The sequence below is a fragment of the Anser anser genome, assembly GCF_964211835.1.
Source record: "Anser anser genome assembly, chromosome: Z".
NCBI lineage: Eukaryota > Metazoa > Chordata > Aves > Anseriformes > Anatidae > Anser > Anser anser.
The window spans coordinates 38,044,516-38,062,379 of NC_139723.1; the positions used below are offsets into that span (position 1 = coordinate 38,044,516).

At 41.7% G+C, this 17,864-nt stretch overlaps 2 long non-coding RNA genes across 2 annotated transcripts in view; one reads left to right on the forward strand and one right to left on the reverse strand.

Annotated features, from left to right (window-relative positions):
* Window positions 1–6,077: 6,077 nt before the first annotated feature.
* Window positions 6,078–17,864, forward strand: part of LOC310889436 — a 61,882-nt gene continuing 50,095 nt past the window's right edge. Inside the window, exon 1 of the long non-coding RNA XR_014576564.1 lies at window positions 6,078–7,240. This is a non-coding gene — a long non-coding RNA (uncharacterized lncRNA). The remainder of the gene's footprint in view (window positions 7,241–17,864) is intronic.
* LOC310889437 overlaps window positions 8,316–17,864 on the reverse strand; it is a 50,719-nt gene continuing 41,170 nt past the window's right edge. The window contains exons 2-3 of the long non-coding RNA XR_014576565.1: window positions 9,500–9,549; window positions 8,316–8,451 (exon numbers count right to left, since the gene is read on the reverse strand). This is a non-coding gene — a long non-coding RNA (uncharacterized lncRNA). The remainder of the gene's footprint in view (window positions 8,452–9,499; window positions 9,550–17,864) is intronic.

The following is a 17,864-nucleotide window of genomic DNA, read 5'->3' on the forward strand; positions in this document are numbered from 1 at the left end:
ATATCAGAGGATATTTTTTGTCTGCATTTCATGTGAAAAAAAGACTTTTTGCTTTGCCAATTTAACAGTGCTAATAGCATATGTAGCTCATGGAGCAATATGGTTCTTTGGAAGAACATGGCTATACGTTTTAGAGTCAGTAAATAGCTACCAAGCCATCATCAAATTAGATTAAAACTGCACCCTGCAGGAGAGAATATTATTATCATTACCTCTGTATGAAGAATATGTCGATATAGGTCTGCTGAATATTAAATCTGATTGTGTATCTGCAACAGTTTCGTTTTGAATCTATTCTTTCTCAAAGCTGTTTCATGGCTCAGGGTTTTGCATTCCACTTTTCTAGAAATGATCACATTGCCATTCATAAAGTAAGGAAGGGAAGAGTTGCTTAGTAAGGAAAATAATAATAATAATGTTGCTTTTCATTAAAAATATGTGTATGATTCACTTGTGTGTATGCTGCAAATATAGCACTGAAATAAATTTTATATATATTTATTATAACTCCCATCCATTTGTGTTTCCTCCTGTTCAGTGTGAAAAAACAAAACACTTAAAATCACATATATGTTGAAATATATTGTGCCAAGAAGACAGACAGGTTTATCATATAAAATGACATTTAGCAAGGTGAAAGAAGCTTGAGATTATCCCTGTGAAGAAGTTTGTCAGAAGGTGAGATTTATTTGTAGCAAGAAAAAAACAATGAAACTACAATAATTATATTTAAAAAAAATATTTATTCTGAGGGTTTTTTGAACATTTGTACTTAAGTAACATTCATTCTGACCAGACAGCAAGGAAAAACAGGGTAAGGCTGTTGGTGCTGGTTTTGTTTGTACAAGCACTGAGTGTGCCTGAGTGTGTTGATCTTTGTGGCCAGCTGTGTATTTACACACACACACACGCATATATGCACGTATCTGTGTTGTACATGTATGTTTGGGGGTGTGCGTCTACTGTGGATACATGCTCAGTCTCACACCTGGTTAAAACTGGGAGCATAGAACTGCAGCAACCTCTCCAGCATCAGACTACTTGATTTAATAAAAGCTCATTTCTTTGAAGATGCTTTGTTCTAGACATCAGGGTTAAAACAGCTTTTAAGCTGTTTTGCTCCTCAAGCACGGCTTCTTCTCCTTTTCCCATAGTTTGTTAAAACATTATGCAGTTCAGCATACGATGGGTCTCTCTGCAAAAGAAAAACATGCAAAGAGAATCTTTTTGCTTTGTTTAAAAGAATAATAATAATCCTACAATATCACTCTCATTAAGAATGATGGATACAGAGATCTAATAATAAACACTTATTCTATACCTATTTAGAAAATTGCTGGGTAGTGTTGCTTTTCCATCAGAGCTATTCATACGAGCAATAAATTTAATTGTAAAACTGATAAGGCTTCTTTAGTCATGGAAATAGAAAGCTGTAGTCTTCTACTTGGAAAAATACGGGCTAGGATTTGCATAGTTCATTACTAAACAAGATTTTGACTAAAGAATCTTTCTCTCTTCCTAGAAAGCAGGGTTGGATGTGCATTGTAAAGTCAAATGAGAATGTTTTATTAAAAAGATATTATTTGCATGTTTTAATATTGATAAGCCTATTTTTGGTTCTGTTGCATAAAATCACTATGTGTCAGAATATATAATCTGAACAACTCAGTTGTGAGAAAAACCCACAATGTTCATACAAGTTAGCATCCTGGATTGGTAAACTGTCTTTTGTAAGCCAGAATATATGCAGACATTCTCTTCCACACAGATCTGTGGAACAGAATTACTTGTAAATCCTATAAAAATAACCATAACCATGTGAAAAAGACATATGGACAAAATGGCTGCAGATGCCTTGTAGAAAGTTTTCTTGACATCAGGGAACTCCTCTGGTGATACAATACAGGTTCTGAATCTTGAACTACCATGCATCTATATATGAGACTTGACAAAGTAATAAAACAGTGAAGGGAAGAACATTCGAGTGAATAGGCATTCCCTTTGCTTTTCTTTTTCTTTGTTCATATCAAGAACAGCTCTAGTGCAGAATAGCATGGTCATCATCAACCCCATAGTAATCATCTACAAGGAAGCTCTCAAAGTCCAACAAGACTTTTTGGTCATGAGCTTCTCCCATTTTTTTTAGTATTTGATATGTTTTTAAGATCATTTAAGATCAAAACAGTGGATCAGAATACTATGTAGAAGACAAGACAGCAGGGTGAAGACAGTAAGCATGGCTTCATGAGAGTCCTTCGGATGTTATGTGGCTTTACTGGAGCTAATCTTTTAACACTGGATGTAGAAATACAGTATATGCCAGTGGATGGAATGTTACTGAGAGAGCGCAAGCTCACAGATCAGAATTTTTCTTTTTCTTTCTTTCTTTCTTTCTTTCTTTCTTTCTTTCTTTCTTTCTTTCTTTCTTTCTTTCTTTCTTTCCTTCCTTCCTTCCTTCCTTCCTTCCTTCCTTCCTTCCTTCCTTCCTTCTTTCTTTTTCTTTCTTTCTTTCTTTCTTTCTTTCCTTCTTTCTTTCTTTCTTTTTCTTTCTTTCTTTCTTTCTTTCTTTCTTTCTTTCTTTTTTTCTTTCTTTCTTTTTCTTTATTTCTTTTTCTTTATTTCATTCTTTCTTTCCTTCTTTTTCTTTCTTTCTTTCTTTCTCTTTCTTTCTTTCTTTCTTTCTTTCTTTCTTTCTTTCTTTCTTTCTTTCTTTCTTTCTCTCTCTCTTTCTCTCTCTCTCTCTCTCTCCCTCTCTCTCTCTCTCTCTCTCTCTCTTTCTTCAATAACAGAAAATGTGTTAATGAAGCAAAGGTGTTGTATGCTGAAAACCCTGGATGCTGTGGTGTCCTAGATCCTGCTCTTGTTCTTTTGTTCATAGCAGAACTTGTGAAGGGAAGTAGAAAATGGCATTCAGACAAACCTGTTACCATGCCTGCTATCAGTTGTCTCCATTGATTCTGACACAGGTATGTTTCTGTCAGTATGATGAAAGGCTCTGATGGGAAAGCATATGAAGGCAGAGAATAATCCAGCTCCAAGAACATGGATATAGAGAGAGCAGTGTTATGAGAACGAGTCAGATACCTCACCAGTTCAGCCTTGTGACACTGTGCTAAGTACAGCAGAGCCAAGAAACCCACAATGCAGTGGTGGGTTAGCAATAAACTGCCTGTTCTTGGAGCACTCTGACTGCAGTCAGGAATCAAAACATAAACAATATATATTGCATGAAGCCTGTTTGTTTTCTGTAGTGTATGTTCTGGCTGCATCCAAGGGGTAATGTTCAAGATGTGCTTTTTGTGGGTGGGGATGCACTGGTGGTGTGCTAAGAACAGAGAGGAACCACTTCCTTCACCTTTTTTTTTTTTTTTTTTCCTTCTCCCCCATCCCTCCTGTGTTTTGGAAACTCTGAAAATGGAAATTCAGGTGAAGAGAGAACATGTCTTTTCCCTGTAAGGTTGATGTTTGTCTGGACACTTTTCTGGAGGAGGAGAAAAACAGAGTTTGAGGAAGCCATGTCTTTGCAATGTAGCAGTTGTCTCAGTGTGAGAAGCTGCTCTAAATCTTGGAAACTCAAATGCCCTTGGCTCATTAGCAGTCTTGCTGATCAACATTTTTTGTTGTTAATGATAAACAATTAATCTGGCACAGGCTGCATACTCTTAAAAACTGCAGTTCTTCATCCCTTCTCCTCTTAGCCAAATATAACAAACAGCTAATAATCATCAACATAATGAATTTCAAATTTACAGCCAGTGACTAAGAATGAATAGCTATTTAGGAAGTGCTCTGTAGGTCTCAGCACATTGTTTAGCCCTGTTTAATCCATTACTTTTAGCTGTGCTATGTCCCTGGGACATTGCAATACAACCTGATGTAATCATTGCTTCTATGACAATTTATTGAACAAACATCTCAACAGCTTAATTTTCTTCCTGCTGGCATGTGCAGATGTCACTTAGCTGTTGTAGGTGCCCATCTATGTCCAGCCATGTGGAGATACCACTTTGCTGTTGTAGGTGCACTTCTGTGTCTGGCTGATACTGATCTCTGCTGTGTGTGACAGCTATTTCCCATCAGAGATTGACACAGCACTGTTTTTCATAGAATTAATTAATTCCCAAAACTCCATGTTCTGACTATATTGTATTGCCTTCTTTGTCTTTATACACCAGTAAGTCCCTAACTACTCTGATGTTAATTTCTAATGCAGACTTTACAGTTCTTCTGAAGAAATAAAAGAGGTCAGCTGTGACAAGCTATGATTCTCCAGTGATGTTCTGTCATTTAACATACCTAAATAGGGATTAAGTCCTGAGTACATCATGTTTGTAGGAGATATTTTATTATTTTGCTACTGTTTTCCATCAAGCTATTTTGCATGGGAATAACATGAAGTAGTATTTCACCTGTATTTTGTTGAAATGTGAGGTTTTTGACATATTTTCACAATAGATACTTCATCTAAAAACGAAAAAATTGATGTGTATATTTTCTTACCTGCTTGTGTTTTACTAATGCTGTCTCAGGGAATTTAACAGGTAGTTAATCTTCTCTTCCAGCAAGAACCTCTGCCTCTTCCAAGAGATATATTTTTAGTGTCAGCAATGTCATCTACTGTGCTTGCCTTGGCTTCTTTTGGTCCATATGCATTCCTCAATGTCTATATTCATTTGAAGGTAGAAAAATATTCCTTCCTTATTTATTTATTTTTAGATCCCAGAAGGATTTTTAAACCAAAAAAAAAAAAAAAAGATATTTTATTTCATGTCTAGCTGAGGAGTAGCCGTTCTGAATATCTTATTTTAAAAAAATCTCATCGTGATTGAAAACTTCCTCTCTTAATTGGCAGATGAGTCTTTCTAACAGCCACCGGGACTTTTAAAGTAGTGTGAGACAAACAGCACATGACCACTACTTTAAAAGTCCCGGTGGCTGTTAGAAAGACTCATCTTTAGCAAAGTCTCTGATATCCCCTGATACTGCACAGGTTTTTGCTTAGGTAGTTTTCTGCTTCTCTGGTGTGATGATTCAGGACCTTACTCTGCTTACCGTACAAGTTTATCAAATATTTAAATATATATATATATATGTGAGTTTTAATTCAGTTTGTAATTTGGATGTTTCTAATTATTTTATTCTTGGGCATGGCAATGTTGGTAATTTTGTCTTCCTTAGAAATGAAAATAAACTTTTGTTTTATCTAAACATGGTTTATTGCTTATATAAACAAATAAATACATAAATAAATAAAGCAAGTAAACAAAACTCTCTGCCTCTATATTTAAAGACCCTCCATTTTCCTTTATTCAGGAGTACTTTTGCTAGGCTTTTACTAGTACCACGATGTATAAGAGCCCAATTTTGGCCATGTTCTTTTAAAATAATTATGCCAATATCTTTCTTGCATGCATCTTGTGTACATCATACCCTCATGTTTTAACATCTGGGGACCTTTCTAGTAAAATGTTCAACTTCTTTAAGCATTTTATTTAGAATTAAATCTTATGTCCATTGGATATATCTTCCCAATGGTTTTCACATGTTTATATGCACAATTACATTGATAATATTTTCTTTGCATAGCTGGCTATTTTCTGGGCAATTCTTTCTATCCCTTGCTTGTTGGGGTAGAGATATGGTCATGAGTTTTGAGCTAGGAGATGCACTGCTTCTTGCTGTCTTTATTTCTACTTCATAATTCCTAGTCTAGAGTCTAGTAGTATTGGCTCTTTTAATATTCTTGTGAAGCACAGTATCTGATAAATGCAGCCCAAATGGCAAATTACCAACAAACAGTGTTTTTTGTTGACTGCACATCTGCTCTACTCTATTCTGTTTTATTAATCATGCTTACTATTAATCATCTGAACATCAAGCAAGATATCAGTCATTCTTATCAGAATCTCTGTATGGTAAGTAGCACAAGATATGTTCTGATTTATTTATGTACTTGTATATACATAGGTAACAACTTTGTCTTTTTGACTATTGGCTTTCAGACTAACTTGCATTTAGGTAAAATATTCTGTATTGCAATATTTCTAAAGAAATATATTGCATTTACAATAATTATTTTGGTGATACTAAGAAAATATTTTTTTTGTATATATATAGTGGAACTAGATCTTATACATTCTTTTTAATGTATCATTAGTAAAATGTGTAAGGCCTGGATTTCAGCTTCTAGTGATTCTGGCAATCTGTGTGTCCTTATCTGAATTTCATTTAAAGATTTATAGTGGGATTTTTAAAATTATTAAACCTATTTGGATTGGAATTTCATATCAGTCATTATCAAACTGATTGAAATTATGCAATTCCAATACCAAAGTTATGCTATTTCGAGAATTCTATGGCAAAGAGAAGAAGACAGTGGGTTTTCATCTGGTAATGTAAGTCATGACTGGTATTATTTAATAGACAATGAAGCAAAAAAATTTAAGGACATGCCTGACTAATGTCTATAGAAAAAGGCAAGAGAATTAAATTCTGACAATAATAGGAAACATTTCCAGTTGTATTAGATTGAAACAGTAGTCTCTGTAACTAAAATCTACTGGGTAAGACAGGACACTTAATTGTTATTATCAAAATTCCAAACACAGAAACTGTGAGAGTTTAAGCCTATGGTGCAATAATGTATCATGGCATTGATCATCTGATCATTAGGTACCTATTTTAGCATAATTTCTCTTAGTATACACAAGTTTTAGTCCAACAGCTGACATGGAAATGTTATACTCTGAAATATAGTAAAATAATTGCATAAAACACTGAAGCTGTACTTGTCTAAACAACAGCAACAACAACAAAAAAAAAAAAATGAACAGACCAAATTATAAGAAAAAAACTCTACTGGGAAAAAAAATCAAGCTCATATTGTCAAATTAAGCACTAATTCTAAGGTAAAAAAATGAAGCTGGTCTGTACTAGTTATAGTATGACTGCTGCTTTTCATTATAGATATTAGTCTTAATGGGTAAATAGTACCTACAAATACCGCTGTAAGGCAAACGAGGTCAGATTTATTTCAGTAACTCAGTAAAGGAAGATGTAAAACAAAGTACTTAATATTTGAGCAATTATTTCAAAGTCTGCATTTTATTACTATCTCTCTCTAAATATATTCTAATGATTTTTATTTTAGAACTTCTTCGTGTGCTTTTTCAGATGAGAAGTAACTGTGGTCAAAGACAGAAATCTTTTTCATTGGTGTCATGGAATGATATAGGTGAAGGTGAGTCTATGGTTATGTGCATCTTTGGATAGCAGGCTTTCTTTATGCACAATAGCAAAAGTGAAGGTTTATGATCTGCAGCACTGATAGCAGAGTGGTGCTTCAGTAATTTCTGTGTTGCACTTTCGGCCTGAATTCATTCACTTTAAATTCTTGAAATGCGGTTTGCACAATTCTACTTACTTGGCCTTTGCTAAGAAGCAATGTCAAGGGAAATGGCATAATGAGCAATGGCTATCAAATTTATGTTTGGGGAGTAATAAAGTACAGAATTTCGACCTGAAATTCTCTTATGGGGAGAAGGAAATGCCATAGAAATTCTAGCAGTAAGGTGTTAGACTCAGTTTAACAAACAAATGAGCAATGTTTTTCTAACCATCACTTTAAGTCACATTCATCAGGATATATTGCTGCTGCCAACAGAATACGAGAACCAACAATAAATGGATCATTTCCATTGTTCCACTGTACATTTCAGCATGCAGAGTGAGTAATAAACATATATTTGGGGCTGCTTGTACATGTCTGTTTAGCAAGTGCTTGCTTGACATGGTGCGGTATGCTACCTGCAGAACATAAAAAAGATTAACTTTTCAGTATTACTCAGTTGCTGGAACACTTTTGAATTACTTCTAGATAAGCGGGCTCATGCAATGGACTAGTGAGTTTATCATTCCGTTGTTAATCCTGCTGGAAAAGGAAATTATACCCCGGAAAGCCACCAGCCCATATGGAGGAACACAATCGGATAGGTGTGTCTAAAATTGATTGTTGTTTCAGAGAGATTCTCACTTCTAACTGCAATACATGTTTTTGGCAGAAAGAAGCCCTCTAAAAATTCAGCAAAGAGTTTTCCAGCTTCAGTGTGCAGTCTGCATGAACACAGTTGGATGAACAGTCAGATACCTGAATTTCATGGGAAAGGGAATGATCCCACATGAAAAAAAATGGCAATTCAAGTTGATAGAAGGTTGTAACATCCAGCCTATGCTGTCTGCCTGCTGAGGACTTTTTGTGGCTAGATGTAACAGCTCAGTGTTCCATGCAATGCCATGCACAGCCATCATACCTTGTCTGGAAGGCTCCACAGCAGAGCAAACAGGCTTTATGGTAGGTAGGTAGGTAGGTACTGTAATTCAGTTTCACAGCTGAGGAAACAGGCTTTGGAAATAGAAAGGCTCTGCAGTCCAGTGAGTTACTTCTCATTTATCCTGGGTACAGACAGAAGAGAAAGTGGCTTACACTTAGCTACACATAATAGTAATAAGAAATTTCCATTGGTGCTGAGAATAAAATTATTTTCCATCTTTAACGATGAATTCACCTTTAAAGGCCTTCTGCTATTCTATATGTTTTGAATGGCACTTACATTACCTTATTTTTAAAATTTGGTCATAGATGCACACTTTACTCTTAAACTTGTCATTTATCTCCAATGTGCCTTGTGTGATCTGTCCTCATTCTCTTCTCCCCTGATTGAAAACAAACTTGAGAAGTGCTCTGATCCTGTCAGCTTTGTCTGCTACTAAGAGTTGAAAATTAAAGCTTGAACAGCCAAAGTCTTGGCAGCTCCAGTGGTTTTGCCTTTTAAAACCATATTTTATTCTCCTTTTCATGCATTGACACAGACATGCCTTTCAGATGTTCTTCAGCTACAGCTGTGTGCACTTGTATTGATAAACTAATCATGTAAACTCAAGCAAAATTGACTATCAAAGGGAAAGAGATAAATAAAAATACATACTCCCACACAAAATAATAAAATGGAAGAAAAAGAAGATAAAATGGACTATTTTTAAAAATAGGCCATACTAGTGCAAATATTTTCTTAAGAAGACAGTTCCATTTTGTAGGGAATGCAGTCATGATTATTACTTGCAGTTATTGAATAACTTTCATATATCAGATATTTATAATGCATGCAGGATATGTGGGAACTAAGAATGTTTGAACAATCTTCTGTTATTGTATAATATCTCACAATTTACGCACAACTGGTTGTCTCATAGAGTACTTGCTTTCTGTCATTCTCTAAGTGGGTCATCCCAAATGCCTTCTAGAATTTGCTTGCACTGATCACCGAGGGCACACTGCTTGTTTTTTTGCTTTGCATATGTTTACTTATCTTGGTTAATGAAGTGTCAATGCCATTGGCACCTGTGGGAGGATGCTGCTGTACAGCACACCTCACTCTGAGAACTGACATTGGGAATATGTTTGACATCCTTAAAATATGAATCACTTCTGCTAACTGAGTACCTGACACGGTTTGTATGCTGCAGACATCTCCTGCCATATGACCAGGGCACCTAGGGGGGAGAAAAGGAAAAAAAAAAAAAAATCAGTTGCAAGAAACTGAGTAGGTGTACACCTCTGCAGGTGTACAGAAGGCAAAACAAAGACAACTTTTGGCTAATTACTTTTTCAAAGCTTTTTACCTGGAGAATGATTTTTTCCACACAAGCCAAAAAGGATAATAGACTGTGAAGAGCAACAACAGGGGACAATAGAGATTAGCATCTTAATTTGTCTGAGTGTGGCAGTGGTCAAAAGAGATGAATCTAGAGGGTAGATGGATGTCTCCCAACATACCTTGTCAACTTGTTTGGATACAGATCTGTGGCTGGAAAGAGGAGATATTGCAGCAGCTACTACAAACTGCTAAAACAGGAATCTTCCATGATGAATTTTGTGGGCCAAACTCCTGAGTGTTAGTGTAAGTCACTTTATTCATTATTTTTTAAACAGAATATGTTTGGGGCTGCTAATTAAAACAGGTCATAGGATAGATCAAGATAGGATAGGAGGCAAAGGACAGCTGACCTAGTCAAGAATTCATTATAAAGTTGTTAAAGAAGTATATATATTTTTTTCCACTGGCTTTAACAGCCTTTTATGTGACCAGATTTAGTACCTTTAAATTTAGCAATTTTCTCACCCTCCTCCATTAGCTGATTGCACTGATACTGCATTGAGCTGGTCCACTTATTTGCTGTTGCAAGTCAAGCACACTGGGCTGTGTCCTTTGACCCCGTCTTGTTAAGATAAATTAAGGTGGTCAGTCCTTGCCAGCAGAGAGTTCTGATGGTCATTTGAATGATCTAGCAAAAGAGCCCATGGTGGACTGTCTGAACTTCAGTATTTAGTGTTGCCTTAGAATCACAGAATAGGAACGGAATAACCTGAGTTGGAAGGGACCCACAACAATCATTGAGTCCAACTCCTGGCTCCACACAGGACCACCCAAAAAACAAACCATGACTCTGAGAGCACTGTCCAAACACTTGAACTCCGGCAGGCTCAGTGCCATGTTCACTTCCCTGGGGAGCCTGTCCCAGTGCCCGATCCCTCTCTGGGTGCAGAATCTTTCCCTAACACCCAGCCTGACCCTCCCCTGTCCCAGCTCCATGCCGTTCCCTCGGGTCCTGTCGCTGTCCCCAGAGAGCAGAGCTCAGCGCCTGCCCCTCCGCTCCCCTCGTGAGGGAGCTGCAGGCCGCCACGAGGCCTACCGTCAGCCTGCTCTGCTCTGGACGGAGCAAGCTAAGGGACCCCAGCTTCTCCTCATACATCTTGAAGTCTAGAGCCCTCACCACCTTTGCATAACTCCTCTGGATGCTCTCTAATAGTTTTATCACCTTTTTATATTGTGGTGCCCAAAATGGCACACAGTGCTCGAGGTGAGGCTGCACAAGCGCAGAGCAGAGTGGGACAATCTGTTCACTCAACAAGCTAGCAATGCCATGCTTGATGCACCCCAGGATAAAGTTGGCCCTCCTGGCTACCAGGGCACACTGCTGACTCATATGTGCCTTGCCATCAACCAAAACCTCCAGATCCCTTTTTGCTGGGCTTCTCTCCAGCATCTCATCCCTCAGTCTGTACGTATAGCCAGGGTTGCCCTGTCACAGGTACAGAACCCAGCACTTGTTCTCATTAAACTTCATGCAATTGGTGATTACCCAGCCCTCCACAGATCAGTCTGTCTGATCTCTCTGCAAGACCTCTCCCCCCTCAAGGGAGTCAACAGCTCCTCCTAATTTAGTATAATCTGCAAATTCACTCACAGTATCACAGTATCACAGATTTCTAGGTTGGAAGAGACCTCAAGATCATCGAGTCCAACCTCCGACCTAACACTAAGTACTCCACTAAACCATATCGCTAAGCTCTACATCTAAACGTCTTTTAAAGACCTCCAGGGATGGTGACTCCACCACCTCCCTGGGCAGCCCATTCCAATGCTTAATAACACTTTCGGTAAAGAAGTACTTCCTAACATCCAACCTAAAACTCCCCTGTCGCAACTTTAGCCCATTCCCCCTTGTCCTGTCACCAGGCACGTAGGAGAACAGACCAACCCCCACCTCTTTACAGCCTCCTTTAAGGTAACTGTAGAGAGCGATAAGGTTGCCCCTGAGCCTCCTCTTCTCCAGGCTGAACAAGCCCAGCTGCCTCAGCCGCTCCTTGTAAGACTTGTTCTCCAGACCCCTCACCAGCTTGGTCGCCCTTCTCTGGACTCGCTCGAGCACGTCCATGTCCTTTCTGTAGCGAGGGGCCCAAAACTGAACACAGTACTCGAGGTGCGGCCTCACCAGAGCCGAGTACAGGGGCACAATCACTTCCCTAGACCTGCTGGCCACACTGCTTCTTATGCAGGCCAGGATGCTGTTGGCCTTCTTGGCCACCTGGGCACACTGCTGGCTCATATTCAGCCGACTATCAACCAATACTCCCAGGTCCCTCTTGGCCAGGCAGCTTTCCAGCCACTCATCTCCCAGCCTGTAGCTCTGCTTGGGGTTGTTGCACCCCAGGTGCAGGACCCGGCACTTGGCCTTGTTGAACTTCATACAGCTGACCTCAGCCCATCGCTCCAGCCTATCCAGATCCTCCTGCAGAGCCTTCCTGCCCTCGAGCAGATCGACACACGCACTTAGCTTGGTGTCATCTGCAAACTTACTGAGGGTGCACTGGACGCCCTCATCCAGATCATCGATAAAGATATTAAAGAGGACCGGCCCCAGTACCGAGCCCTGGGGGACACCACTAGTGACCGGCCTCCAACCAGATTTGACTCCATTCACCACAACTCTCTGAGCCCGGCTATCCAGCCAGTTTCTAACCCAGCGAAGCGTACGCCAGTCCAAGCCAAGAGCAGCCAGTTTCTTGAGGAGAATGCTGTGGGAAATGGTGTCAAAAGCCTTACTGAAGTCAAGGTAGACCACATCCACAGCCTTTCCCTCATCCACTAAGCGCGTCACTTTGTCATAGAAGGAGATCAGGTTCGTCAAGCAGGACCTGCCTTTCATAAACCCATGCTGACTGGGCCTGATCGCCTGGTTGCTCTGCAAGTGCTGCGTGATGACACTCAGGATAATCTGCTCCATGAGCTTCCCTGGCACTGAAGTGAAACTAACAGGCCTATAGTTTCCCGGGTCTACCCTCCAGCCCTTCTTGTAGATGGGTGTCATGTTTGCTAGCCGCCAGTTGACTGGGACCTCCCCTGATAGCCATGGTCAATTTCAAAGAATTGACTCTTGTTGTTGTATTTTTTTTGTTTGTTTGTTTGTTGGTAAGAGGTGATAAAATAGCAAGCAAGTGGTCTAAAAATCTGCAATGGCCAATTAATTTTTTTTTTAATGCATCTTTTCAATAACATATAGAGATCTTATTTAGCGGATTATGGATTACTAAGAATGAACCTTAAAGATGTTCCTATTGTTCTTGATCTTACTGTGAAAGCTTCAAAGAACTGTGCACCTACATAGAAGTAGTATTGCATCAACACTCCTTTTCCATTCACCCATGATGCAGCATCTGCTCCATGAGCTTTCCTGGCACTGAGGTCAAACTGACAGGCCTATAGTTCCCCGGGTCTGCCCTCCGGCCCTTCTTATAGATGGGCGTCACATTGGCTAGCCGCCAGTCAACTGGGACCTCCCCCGATAGCCAGGACTGCCGATAAATGATGGTAAGCGGCTCGGCCAGCTCCCCCGCCAGTTCTTTCAGTACCCTTGGGTGCATCCCATCCGGCCCCATCGACTTGCGTACATCCAAGCTCCGTAGCAGGTCGCCAACCATTTCCTCATGGATAGCGAAGGCCACGTCCTGCTCCCCGTCCCCTTCCACCAGCTCAAGGCACTGGGTATCCAGAGAACAACCGGTATTGCCGCTAAAGACTGAGGCAAAGGCGGCATTAAGCACCTCAGCCTTTTCCTCATCCTTAGTAACTAGGTTTCCCTTCGCATCCAGTAAAGGATGGAGATTCTCCTTAGTCCTCCGTTTCGCGTTGATATATTTGTAAAAGGATTTTTTGTTGTCTTTAACGGCAGTAGCCAGGTTGAGCTCCAGATGAGCTTTGGCCTTTCTAATTTTCTCCCTGCACAGCCTCGCTACATCCTTGTAGTCCTCCTCAGTGGCCCGCCCTTTTTTCCAAAGATTATAAACCCTCTTTTTTTCTGCTAAGCACAAGCCGCAACTCTCTGTTGAGCCAGGCCGGTCTTCTTCCACGCCGGCTCGTCTTTGGACACGTGGGGACGGACCGCTCCTGTGCCATCACGATTTCCTTCTTGAGGAGCGCCCAGCCTTCCTGGACTCCTCTGCCCTTCAGAACCGCCTCCCAAGGGACTCGGCCAACCAGCGTCCTGAGCAGCTCAAAGTCAGCCCTCCGGAAGTCCAATACAGCAGTTTTACTGGTCCCCTTCCTGGCCTCGCCAAGAATAGAGAACTCTACCATTTCGTGGTCACTCTGCCCAAGACAGTTTCTGACCACCACATCTCCCACCAGTCCTTCTCTGTTTGTGAAGAGAAGGTCTAGCGGGGCACCACCCCTGGTAGGTTCGCTGACCAGCTGCATCAGGAAGCTATCTCCCACGCTCTCCAGAAACCTCCTAGACTGCTTTCTCTGTGCCGTGTTGTGTTTCCAGGATATGTCCGGGAAGTTGAAGTCCCCCACGAGGACAAGCGCCGACGATTTTGCAACTTCTGTCAGTTGCCTATAAAACTCCTCATCCGTCTCCTCATCCTGGTTCGGCGGTCTATAACAGACCCCAACCAGGAAGTTAGCCTTGCCGGCCTTCCCGCGGATCCTAACCCACAGGGATTCAACCTTATCATTCCCAGCCTGGAGTTCCACAACATCAAAAGATTCTCTGATGTAGAGAGCCACGCCACCACCCCCTCGGTGCTGCCTGTCCCTCCTGAAGAGCCGATAGCCAGGCATTGCAGCACTCCATTCGTGGGAGCGGTCCCACCACGTCTCCGTGATGGCAACCAAGTCGTAGCCTGCCTGCTGCACAATGGCTTCCAGCTCCTCCTGTTTGTTACCCATGCTGCGTGCATTAGTGTAGATGCACTTCAGCTGGGCCATCGCCTTCTTCCCCGGCCTAGCCATTGTTTCCCCCGGCACAGCTCCAACAAGCCTTGTTTGAGCCCCGTCCCCCTTCTTACCTAGCTTAAAGCGCTCTCTATGAGTCCCGCCAGCTCCTGGCCTAGGATCCGTTTTCCCCTTGGAGATAGGGACCCGTCTGGGGCCATCAGGCCGGGTGCCGAGTAAAGCTCCCCATGGTGAAAAAACCCAAAATTTTTGTGCTGGCACCAGCCTCTGAGCCACCTATTAACCACGCGAGCTTTCCATGTCCTCTCCGTGCCTCTCCCTTCCCCCGTAGGGATGGACGAAAACACCACCTGCACTCCCGCTCCCTCCACCAATCGTCCCAGCCCCCCATAGTCCTGTTTGATAGCCTTGAGGCTTCTCTTTTCAACATCGTCACTGCCAGCCTGGACTATCAAAAGCGGGTAATAATCAGAGGGGCGAACCAGGTTTGGAAGCTTCCTGGTAATGTCTCTGACCCTGGCCCCAGGGAGGCAGCAGACTTCCCTATGTGTGGGGTCGGGCCGACAAATAGGGCCCTCCGTTCCCCTGAGGAGGGAGTCGCCCACAACAATCACCCTTCTTTCTTTCTTGGTGGAGGCAGTCCTGAGGCGTGGAGTCAACTTCCTCACCTCAGGCATCCTCCTGGGTAGGCTTCCTACCTCATCCTCACCCACTGGTCTCTCCAGCTCCAGGGCCTCAAACCTATTGTTCAAGGGCACCTGGGAAGGCGGCACCGGAAGGGGAGGGCATCTCCTGCGAGGTCGAGCAGGGACCTGTCTCCATTCCTCCTCAACTCGCAGGTCCCCTCCCTCTGCCCGATGGCGACAGGGCAGGGGGCCCACCCCCCTTTGGAGCGTCTCATCCTGGTCCCTCTCCCTCCGGTCCTGCAGGGAGTCGCTCCACCAGTCTATCTCCCGCTCGCACTCCCTGATATCCCTCAACCTCTGCACCTCCTCCTTGAGCTCCGCCACCATGCGGACCAGGTCGTCCACCTGCTCGCACCTCACGCAAGCAGTCTCTCTGCCCCCCGCCGATGGCAGCAAGAGGCTCAGACACTCCCCGCATCCGGAGACCTGAACTGCCGCATGTTTGGGCGGGCACTCGGTCTGGGTGTGTACCGACTTCCTAGAGAAAGCACCGTGCCTGGTGGAGACCATCGCAGCCCAGCTGACGGGAGAGTGCCGTTGGAGGAGTTGTCCCTATGGGCGGGTGTGAGCGCTCCGCCCTTCCTCAGTACACCTTCAATTCTTACATCCAAGTCATTTACGAAAACATTTAAGAGAACTGGCCCTTAAATGGAACCCTGGGCAACCCCACTAGTGGAAAACTGCATGCTCACCCTAAGCAGCTCAAGCTGTGGCACAGTTTGCCAAGTGTGTCATATCCAGGGCCAAGAGGCTGAATTCCTCTTGACACTGAACTATGTTGACCCTCATCTGGCATTCCTACCTGGTTTTTAAATAATTAGGTTCAGATGCAGCATTTCTGAGATCTCTTCTTACTGGGCTGCCTACATGACTATCCAGTATTGGTCACTTCCACCAACTGTATCACACATTTGAGATAAAACACAATCCTGAAAATAGGAATCAGACATTTTTCCAGCATCTCAGAGAAGTGCAGTTTCCTGGGGATAGTATGCCTTTAATATGTTTCTAATTTATCCTTTTGTCTGAGAAAGAAAGGTAAAGTAACCCATCCAAAACCTTCCTCTTCCTCCCCTTTTTCTCCCTGTCCCAAAAAAGCCACCTTGCAGAGACAAGAGAGGAGTGATGAGTTGACCTTAATACTACTTTGCTCTTCTCAGAGGAAGTCAACTGCTAGCTTACCTTTTACTTGAAGTATTTTTTTTCTATATTGTCAATATAATCACATATATTGACAACCACTGACCATCTTCTACGTGTTACATCATCATTTTATCTTATTCACAGTGAAACAAGCAAGCAAACAAACAAAAACAAATTTATTTGATGTTCACACTCAACATCATTAGGATTAATCTTAAAACAAGTATTGGTTAATGTACCATTACACATGATCCCATGTTTTTCTTGGGTTTAGTGATATACATTGTAGAAAAACTATAATGGCTGAATTGCAAAATCTGTAATTGATTTAATTACGTATATGTCAGATCACAGCTGTTCCTTCCTTCTTCAATTTTATCAGGTATGCAAAGAGCAGGAAAACCTTGGTCTGTCTTTAAAACACAAGAGTTTGTGAAAGTTACCTTGCTTAGGGAGTACACTCCAGAAAATCAGATATCTCTCTAACTGTACTGAGATGTAACTTTAACTAATCATCATTACAACATAAACTTCATGAATGTAGTCTCTGGGGCTCTTTTGAACTTTTACTAGGCCCATTCTACACATGGATCTTTGAATGTACTTGAAATATTACAATTTCAACCAAGTGAACAGAACACCTTGGGAACTGAGGTATACTTATGATTTTTGAAGGCAGCTCTCTTTTTTGTTTGGCCTGCATCAGACTTAGGTACTAAACTCCAGGACCTAGTCCTCCTGGAGTCCCACTATTCTGACACAGCTCTCAGCAACTCATTACCTGTGGGATGGCATTAGCACTTAGGCTTAAGCATGCTGGCACAAAATATGATTTAACAGTTTAGCAGCACCTTTATGAGGGTTTTAAGGATGTCAGTGGCTTTTAAAAAAAAAGTGGCATAGAGGGGAAAACAGGAACATTTGGCACTTACTGACTGTAACTCAGATGCTCTGCTGTGTTGAGATGCAGTCTAATGTAGAAGAGAAAGGGCATTAAAAAAAAAAAAAGTGTTTTAAAGCCTTTTGCTTTCAGGACATAGCTTTCAGGACATAGCTTTTCAGGACATAGGACATATATTTCAGTATAGCTATTCTTTCCTGATCACCAGAATGGATTAGAATGGTTTCTGAGTTGCTGTCACAGTGCTGACCACAGAGGTCATAATGCATAGCCCTTCCTTACAGATTTCCACCCCTACAAGAATAAACCTCAGCCTTAGAGCAATAACAACTCCTTATTTACCAAATGCACCTTTAGATGATGGACAGTCATATTCAGAAGTTGTCTTATTTCTTGCCACAAACCAAGAAGATAAAAGTAAATGAGAAACTGTCCCCAAGTGTTCAAACATCAAATAGTCAGGAAACATTTTCCTTGCCAGGGTAAAAGAAAGATTGGGCTGAGGGACACTCAGACAAAGTGAAAGCACAGATGTTACTGCTGCATCTACTGTGGCAGAGT